Source organism: Brassica rapa, unplaced genomic scaffold (assembly GCF_000309985.2).
Source record: "Brassica rapa cultivar Chiifu-401-42 unplaced genomic scaffold, CAAS_Brap_v3.01 Scaffold0886, whole genome shotgun sequence".
NCBI lineage: Eukaryota > Viridiplantae > Streptophyta > Magnoliopsida > Brassicales > Brassicaceae > Brassica > Brassica rapa.
Window position 1 is genome coordinate 75831 of NW_022610822.1, and position 7015 is coordinate 82845.

Sequence of the window (7015 nt, forward strand, 5' to 3'; positions counted from 1 at the left end):
TTCAGCCGTTTTGACCCTCAAACGGGCTGCGGAAAGTTATGGCACGTAAAAAAGATCGAAAGCGGATTCTCAAGGTGTTTTTGATGCTTTCTTAACGCCGTTAACCTCGATGCACTTTTTCGCTCGAAACAAAACGGCAAGAAAATCATGCGCGCCCCACGGCCTTACACTTGGATTGGCCGCGAAAAGGATATATAGAAACGAGAGTGATGTACTGTCGGGTGCGATCATACCAGCACTAATGCACCGGATCCCATCAGAACTCCGCAGTTAAGCGTGCTTGGGCGAGAGTAGTACTAGGATGGGTGACCTCCCGGGAAGTCCTCGTGTTGCACCCCTTTTTATTTTTTAATTTTTTTTAGCCTAAAACGAGTCTAAACTTGAAAACCCCATAACTTTTGAACCGTGAGGAACTACGTCGCCCATAGCACCATTTCGGAAAGCCCCAGAAACCATAATGGGCGGTGAATAGGGGGCGCAATTTTTCGGGCTCAAATTCAGCCGTTTTGACCCTCAAACGGGCTGCGGAAAGTTATGGCACGTAAAAAAGATCGAAAGCGGATTCTCAAGGTGTTTTTGATGCTTTCTTAACGCCGTTAACCTCGATGCACTTTTTCGCTCGAAACAAAACGGCAAGAAAATCATGCGCGCCCCACGGCCTTACACTTGGATTGGCCGCGAAAAGGATATATAGAAACGAGAGTGATGTACTGTCGGGTGCGATCATACCAGCACTAATGCACCGGATCCCATCAGAACTCCGCAGTTAAGCGTGCTTGGGCGAGAGTAGTACTAGGATGGGTGACCTCCCGGGAAGTCCTCGTGTTGCACCCCTTTTTATTTTTTAATTTTTTTTAGCCTAAAACGAGTCTAAACTTGAAAACCCCATAACTTTTGAACCGTGAGGAACTACGTCGCCCATAGCACCATTTCGGAAAGCCCCAGAAACCATAATGGGCGGTGAATAGGGGGCGCAATTTTTCGGGCTCAAATTCAGCCGTTTTGACCCTCAAACGGGCTGCGGAAAGTTATGGCACGTAAAAAAGATCGAAAGCGGATTCTCAAGGTGTTTTTGATGCTTTCTTAACGCCGTTAACCTCGATGCACTTTTTCGCTCGAAACAAAACGGCAAGAAAATCATGCGCGCCCCACGGCCTTACACTTGGATTGGCCGCGAAAAGGATATATAGAAACGAGAGTGATGTACTGTCGGGTGCGATCATACCAGCACTAATGCACCGGATCCCATCAGAACTCCGCAGTTAAGCGTGCTTGGGCGAGAGTAGTACTAGGATGGGTGACCTCCCGGGAAGTCCTCGTGTTGCACCCCTTTTTATTTTTTAATTTTTTTTTAGCCTAAAACGAGTCTAAACTTGAAAACCCCATAACTTTTGAACCGTGAGGAACTACGTCGCCCATAGCACCATTTCGGAAAGCCCCAGAAACCATAATGGGCGGTGAATAGGGGGCGCAATTTTTCGGGCTCAAATTCAGCCGTTTTGACCCTCAAACGGGCTGCGGAAAGTTATGGCACGTAAAAAAGATCGAAAGCGGATTCTCAAGGTGTTTTTGATGCTTTCTTAACGCCGTTAACCTCGATGCACTTTTTCGCTCGAAACAAAACGGCAAGAAAATCATGCGCGCCCCACGGCCTTACACTTGGATTGGCCGCGAAAAGGATATATAGAAACGAGAGTGATGTACTGTCGGGTGCGATCATACCAGCACTAATGCACCGGATCCCATCAGAACTCCGCAGTTAAGCGTGCTTGGGCGAGAGTAGTACTAGGATGGGTGACCTCCCGGGAAGTCCTCGTGTTGCACCCCTTTTTATTTTTTAATTTTTTTTAGCCTAAAACGAGTCTAAACTTGAAAACCTCATAACTTTTGAACCGTGAGGAACTACGTCGCCCATAGCACCATTTCGGAAAGCCCCAGAAACCATAATGGGCGGTGAATAGGGGGCGCAATTTTTCGGGCTCAAATTCAGCCGTTTTGACCCTCAAACGGGCTGCGGAAAGTTATGGCACGTAAAAAAGATCGAAAGCGGATTCTCAAGGTGTTTTTGATGCTTTCTTAACGCCGTTAACCTCGATGCACTTTTTCGCTCGAAACAAAACGGCAAGAAAATCATGCGCGCCCCACGGCCTTACACTTGGATTGGCCGCGAAAAGGATATATAGAAACGAGAGTGATGTACTGTCGGGTGCGATCATACCAGCACTAATGCACCGGATCCCATCAGAACTCCGCAGTTAAGCGTGCTTGGGCGAGAGTAGTACTAGGATGGGTGACCTCCCGGGAAGTCCTCGTGTTGCACCCCTTTTTATTTTTTTTTTTTTTTAGCCTAAAACGAGTCTAAACTTGAAAACCCCATAACTTTTGAACCGTGAGGAACTACGTCGCCCATAGCACCATTTCGGAAAGCCCCAGAAACCATAATGGGCGGTGAATAGGGGGCGCAATTTTTCGGGCTCAAATTCAGCCGTTTTGACCCTCAAACGGGCTGCGGAAAGTTATGGCACGTAAAAAAGATCGAAAGCGGATTCTCAAGGTGTTTTTGATGCTTTCTTAACGCCGTTAACCTCGATGCACTTTTTCGCTCGAAACAAAACGGCAAGAAAATCATGCGCGCCCCACGGCCTTACACTTGGATTGGCCGCGAAAAGGATATATAGAAACGAGAGTGATGTACTGTCGGGTGCGATCATACCAGCACTAATGCACCGGATCCCATCAGAACTCCGCAGTTAAGCGTGCTTGGGCGAGAGTAGTACTAGGATGGGTGACCTCCCGGGAAGTCCTCGTGTTGCACCCCTTTTTATTTTTTAATTTTTTTTTAGCCTAAAACGAGTCTAAACTTGAAAACCCCATAACTTTTGAACCGTGAGGAACTACGTCGCCCATAGCACCATTTCGAAAGCCCCAGAAACCATAATGGGCGGTGAATAGGGGGCGCAATTTTTCGGGCTCAAATTCAGCCGTTTTGACCCTCAAACGGGCTGCGGAAAGTTATGGCACGTAAAAAAGATCGAAAGCGGATTTTCAAGGTGTTTTTGATGCTTTCTTAACGCCGTTAACCTCGATGCACTTTTTCGCTCGAAACAAAACGGCAAGAAAATCATGCGCGCCCCACGGCCTTACACTTGGATTGGCCGCGAAAAGGATATATAGAAACGAGAGTGATGTACTGTCGGGTGCGATCATACCAGCACTAATGCACCGGATCCTATCAGAACTCCGCAGTTAAGCGTGCTTGGGCGAGAGTAGTACTAGGATGGGTGACCTCCCGGGAAGTCCTCGTGTTGCACCCCTTTTTATTTTTAATTTTTTTTAGCCTAAAACGAGTCTAAACTTGAAAACCCATAACTTTTGAACCGTGAGGAACTACGTCGCCCATAGCACCATTTCGGAAAGCCCCAGAAACCATAATGGGCGGTGAATAGGGGGCGCAATTTTTCGGGCTCAAATTCAGCCGTTTTGACCCTCAAACGGGCTGCGGAAAGTTATGGCACGTAAAAAGATCGAAAGCGGATTCTCAAGGTGTTTTTGATGCTTTCTTAACGCCGTTAACCTCGATGCACTTTTTCGCTCGAAACAAAACGGCAAGAAAATCATGCGCGCCCACGGCCTTACACTTGGATTGGCCGCGAAAAGGATATATAGAAACGAGAGTGATGTACTGTCGGGTGCGATCATACCAGCACTAATGCACCGGATCCCATCAGAACTCCGCAGTTAAGCGTGCTTGGGCGAGAGTAGTACTAGGATGGGTGACCTCCCGGGAAGTCCTCGTGTTGCACCCCTTTTTATTTTTTAATTTTTTTTTAGCCTAAAACGAGTCTAAACTTGAAAACCCATAACTTTTGAACCGTGAGGAACTACGTCGCCCATAGCACCATTTCGGAAAGCCCCAGAAACCATAATGGGCGGTGAATAGGGGGCGCAATTTTTCGGGCTCAAATTCAGCCGTTTTGACCCTCAAACGGGCTGCGGAAAGTTATGGCACGTAAAAAAGATCGAAAGCGGATTCTCAAGGTGTTTTTGATGCTTTCTTAACGCCGTTAACCTCGATGCACTTTTTCGCTCGAAACAAAACGGCAAGAAAATCATGCGCGCCCCACGGCCTTACACTTGGATTGGCCGCGAAAAGGATATATAGAAACGAGAGTGATGTACTGTCGGGTGCGATCATACCAGCACTAATGCACCGGATCCCATCAGAACTCCGCAGTTAAGCGTGCTTGGGCGAGAGTAGTACTAGGATGGGTGACCTCCCGGGAAGTCCTCGTGTTGCACCCCTTTTTATTTTTTAATTTTTTTTTAGCCTAAAACGAGTCTAAACTTGAAAACCCCATAACTTTTGAACCGTGAGGAACTACGTCGCCCATAGCACCATTTCGGAAAGCCCCAGAAACCATAATGGGCGGTGAATAGGGGGCGCAATTTTTCGGGCTCAAATTCAGCCGTTTTGACCCTCAAACGGGCTGCGGAAAGTTATGGCACGTAAAAAAGATCGAAAGCGGATTCTCAAGGTGTTTTTGATGCTTTCTTAACGCCGTTAACCTCGATGCACTTTTTCGCTCGAAACAAAACGGCAAGAAAATCATGCGCGCCCCACGGCCTTACACTTGGATTGGCCGCGAAAAGGATATATAGAAACGAGAGTGATGTACTGTCGGGTGCGATCATACCAGCACTAATGCACCGGATCCCATCAGAACTCCGCAGTTAAGCGTGCTTGGGCGAGAGTAGTACTAGGATGGGTGACCTCCCGGGAAGTCCTCGTGTTGCACCCCCTTTTTATTTTTTAATTTTTTTTAGCCTAAAACGAGTCTAAACTTGAAAACCCATAACTTTTGAACCGTGAGGAACTACGTCGCCCATAGCACCATTTCGGAAAGCCCCAGAAACCATAATGGGCGGTGAATAGGGGGCGCAATTTTTCGGGCTCAAATTCAGCCGTTTTGACCCTCAAACGGGCTGCGGAAAGTTATGGCACGTAAAAAAGATCGAAAGCGGATTCTCAAGGTGTTTTTGATGCTTTCTTAACGCCGTTAACCTCGATGCACTTTTTCGCTCGAAACAAAACGGCAAGAAAATCATGCGCGCCCCACGGCCTTACACTTGGATTGGCCGCGAAAAGGATATATAGAAACGAGAGTGATGTACTGTCGGGTGCGATCATACCAGCACTAATGCACCGGATCCCATCAGAACTCCGCAGTTAAGCGTGCTTGGGCGAGAGTAGTACTAGGATGGGTGACCTCCCGGGAAGTCCTCGTGTTGCACCCCTTTTTTTTTTAATTTTTTTTTAGCCTAAAACGAGTCTAAACTTGAAAACCTCATAACTTTTGAACCGTGAGGAACTACGTCGCCCATAGCACCATTTCGGAAAGCCCCAGAAACCATAATGGGCGGTGAATAGGGGGCGCAATTTTTCGGGCTCAAATTCAGCCGTTTTGACCCTCAAACGGGCTGCGGAAAATTATGGCACGTAAAAAGATCGAAAGCGGATTCTCAAGGTGTTTTTGATGCTTTCTTAACGCCGTTAACCTCGATGCACTTTTTCGCTCGAAACAAAACGGCAAGAAAATCATGCGCGCCCCACGGCCTTACACTTGGATTGGCCGCGAAAAGGATATATAGAAACGAGAGTGATGTACTGACGGGTGCGATCATACCAGCACTAATGCACCGGATCCCATCAGAACTCCGCAGTAAGCGTGCTGGGCGAGAGTAGTACTAGGATGGGTGACCTCCCGGGAAGTCCTCGTGTTGCACACCCTTTTTATTTTTAATTTTTTTTTAGCCTAAAACGAGTCTAAACTTGAAAACCTCATAACTTTTGAACCGTGAGGAACTACGTCGCCCATAGCACCATTTCGGAAAGCCCCAGAAACCATAATGGGCGGTGAATAGGGGCGCAATTTTTCGGGCTCAAATTCAGCCGTTTTGACCCTCAAACGGGCTGCGGAAAGTTATGGCACGTAAAAAAGATCGAAAGCGGATTCTCAAGGTGTTTTGATGCTTTCTTAACGCCGTTAACCTCGATGCACTTTTCGCTCGAAACAAAACGGCAAGAAAATCATGCGCGCCCCACGGCCTTACACTTGGATTGGCCGCGAAAGGATATATAGAAACGAGAGTGATGTAACTGTCGGTGCGATCATACAGCACTAATGCACAGATCCCATCAGAACTCCGCAGTTAAGCGTGCTTGGGCGAGAGTAGTACTAGGATGGGTGACCTCCCGGGAAGTCCTCGTGTTGCACCCCTTTTTTATTTTTAATTTTTTTTAGCCTAAAACGAGTCTAAACTTGAAAACCTCATAACTTTTGAACCGTGAGGAACTACGTCGCCCATAGCACCATTTCGGAAGCCCCCAGAAACATAATGGGCGGTGAATAGGGGCGCAATTTTGGGCTCAAATTCAGCCGTTTTGACCCTCAAACGGGCTGCGCGAAAGTTATGGCACGTAAAAAGATCGAAAGCGGATTCTCAAGGTGTTTTTGATGCTTTCTTAACGCCGTTAACCTCGATGCACTTTTTCGCTCGAAACAAAACGGCAAGAAAAATCATGCGCGCCCCACGGCCTTACACTTGGATTGGCCGCGAAAAGGATATATAGAAACGAGAGTGATGTACTGACGGGTGCGATCATACCAGCACTAATGCAAACCGGATCCCATCAGAACTCCGCAGTTAAGCGGCTTGGGCGAGAGTAGTACTAGGATGGGTGACCCTCCCGGGAAGTCCTCGTGTTGCACCCCTTTTTATTTTTTAATTTTTTTTTAGCCTAAAACGAGTCTAAACTTGAAACCCCATAACTTTTTATTTTGAACGCGTGAGGAACACGTCGCCCATTAGCAAGCACATTTCGGAAAGCCCCAGAAACCATAATGGGGCTGTGAATAGGGGCGCAATTTTTCGGGCTCAAATTCAGCCGTTTTGACCCTCAAACGGGTGCGGAAAGTTATGGCACGTAAAAAAGATCGAAAGCGGATTCTCAGAG

General features: G+C 47.4%; 14 non-coding genes across 14 annotated transcripts; all 14 read left to right on the forward strand.

The window, feature by feature from the left end:
- The first annotated feature begins 219 nt into the window (after positions 1-219).
- Positions 220-338, forward strand: LOC117131235. The gene has a single exon (XR_004454435.1). It is a non-coding gene; the product is annotated as a 5S ribosomal RNA (ribosomal RNA).
- A 377-nt stretch (positions 339-715) lies between these two features.
- Positions 716-834, forward strand: LOC117131236. The gene has a single exon (XR_004454436.1). It is a non-coding gene; the product is annotated as a 5S ribosomal RNA (ribosomal RNA).
- A 377-nt stretch (positions 835-1211) lies between these two features.
- On the forward strand, positions 1212-1330 carry LOC117131237. Its single transcript, XR_004454437.1, has one exon. It is a non-coding gene; the product is annotated as a 5S ribosomal RNA (ribosomal RNA).
- A 378-nt stretch (positions 1331-1708) lies between these two features.
- On the forward strand, positions 1709-1827 carry LOC117131238. The gene has a single exon (XR_004454438.1). It is a non-coding gene; the product is annotated as a 5S ribosomal RNA (ribosomal RNA).
- A 377-nt stretch (positions 1828-2204) lies between these two features.
- Positions 2205-2323, forward strand: LOC117131240. Its single transcript, XR_004454440.1, has one exon. It is a non-coding gene; the product is annotated as a 5S ribosomal RNA (ribosomal RNA).
- A 376-nt stretch (positions 2324-2699) lies between these two features.
- Positions 2700-2818, forward strand: LOC117131241. The gene has a single exon (XR_004454441.1). It is a non-coding gene; the product is annotated as a 5S ribosomal RNA (ribosomal RNA).
- A 377-nt stretch (positions 2819-3195) lies between these two features.
- Positions 3196-3314, forward strand: LOC117131253. Its single transcript, XR_004454453.1, has one exon. It is a non-coding gene; the product is annotated as a 5S ribosomal RNA (ribosomal RNA).
- Positions 3315-3687: 373 nt separating this feature from the next.
- LOC117131242 lies at positions 3688-3806 on the forward strand. The gene has a single exon (XR_004454442.1). It is a non-coding gene; the product is annotated as a 5S ribosomal RNA (ribosomal RNA).
- Positions 3807-4183: 377 nt separating this feature from the next.
- On the forward strand, positions 4184-4302 carry LOC117131243. Its single transcript, XR_004454443.1, has one exon. It is a non-coding gene; the product is annotated as a 5S ribosomal RNA (ribosomal RNA).
- A 378-nt stretch (positions 4303-4680) lies between these two features.
- Positions 4681-4799, forward strand: LOC117131244. Its single transcript, XR_004454444.1, has one exon. It is a non-coding gene; the product is annotated as a 5S ribosomal RNA (ribosomal RNA).
- Positions 4800-5176: 377 nt separating this feature from the next.
- LOC117131246 lies at positions 5177-5295 on the forward strand. The gene has a single exon (XR_004454446.1). It is a non-coding gene; the product is annotated as a 5S ribosomal RNA (ribosomal RNA).
- Positions 5296-5670: 375 nt separating this feature from the next.
- LOC117131260 lies at positions 5671-5787 on the forward strand. The gene has a single exon (XR_004454460.1). It is a non-coding gene; the product is annotated as a 5S ribosomal RNA (ribosomal RNA).
- Positions 5788-6161: 374 nt separating this feature from the next.
- On the forward strand, positions 6162-6278 carry LOC117131264. The gene has a single exon (XR_004454464.1). It is a non-coding gene; the product is annotated as a 5S ribosomal RNA (ribosomal RNA).
- A 374-nt stretch (positions 6279-6652) lies between these two features.
- On the forward strand, positions 6653-6773 carry LOC117131261. Its single transcript, XR_004454461.1, has one exon. It is a non-coding gene; the product is annotated as a 5S ribosomal RNA (ribosomal RNA).
- The last annotated feature ends 242 nt before the right edge of the window (positions 6774-7015 follow it).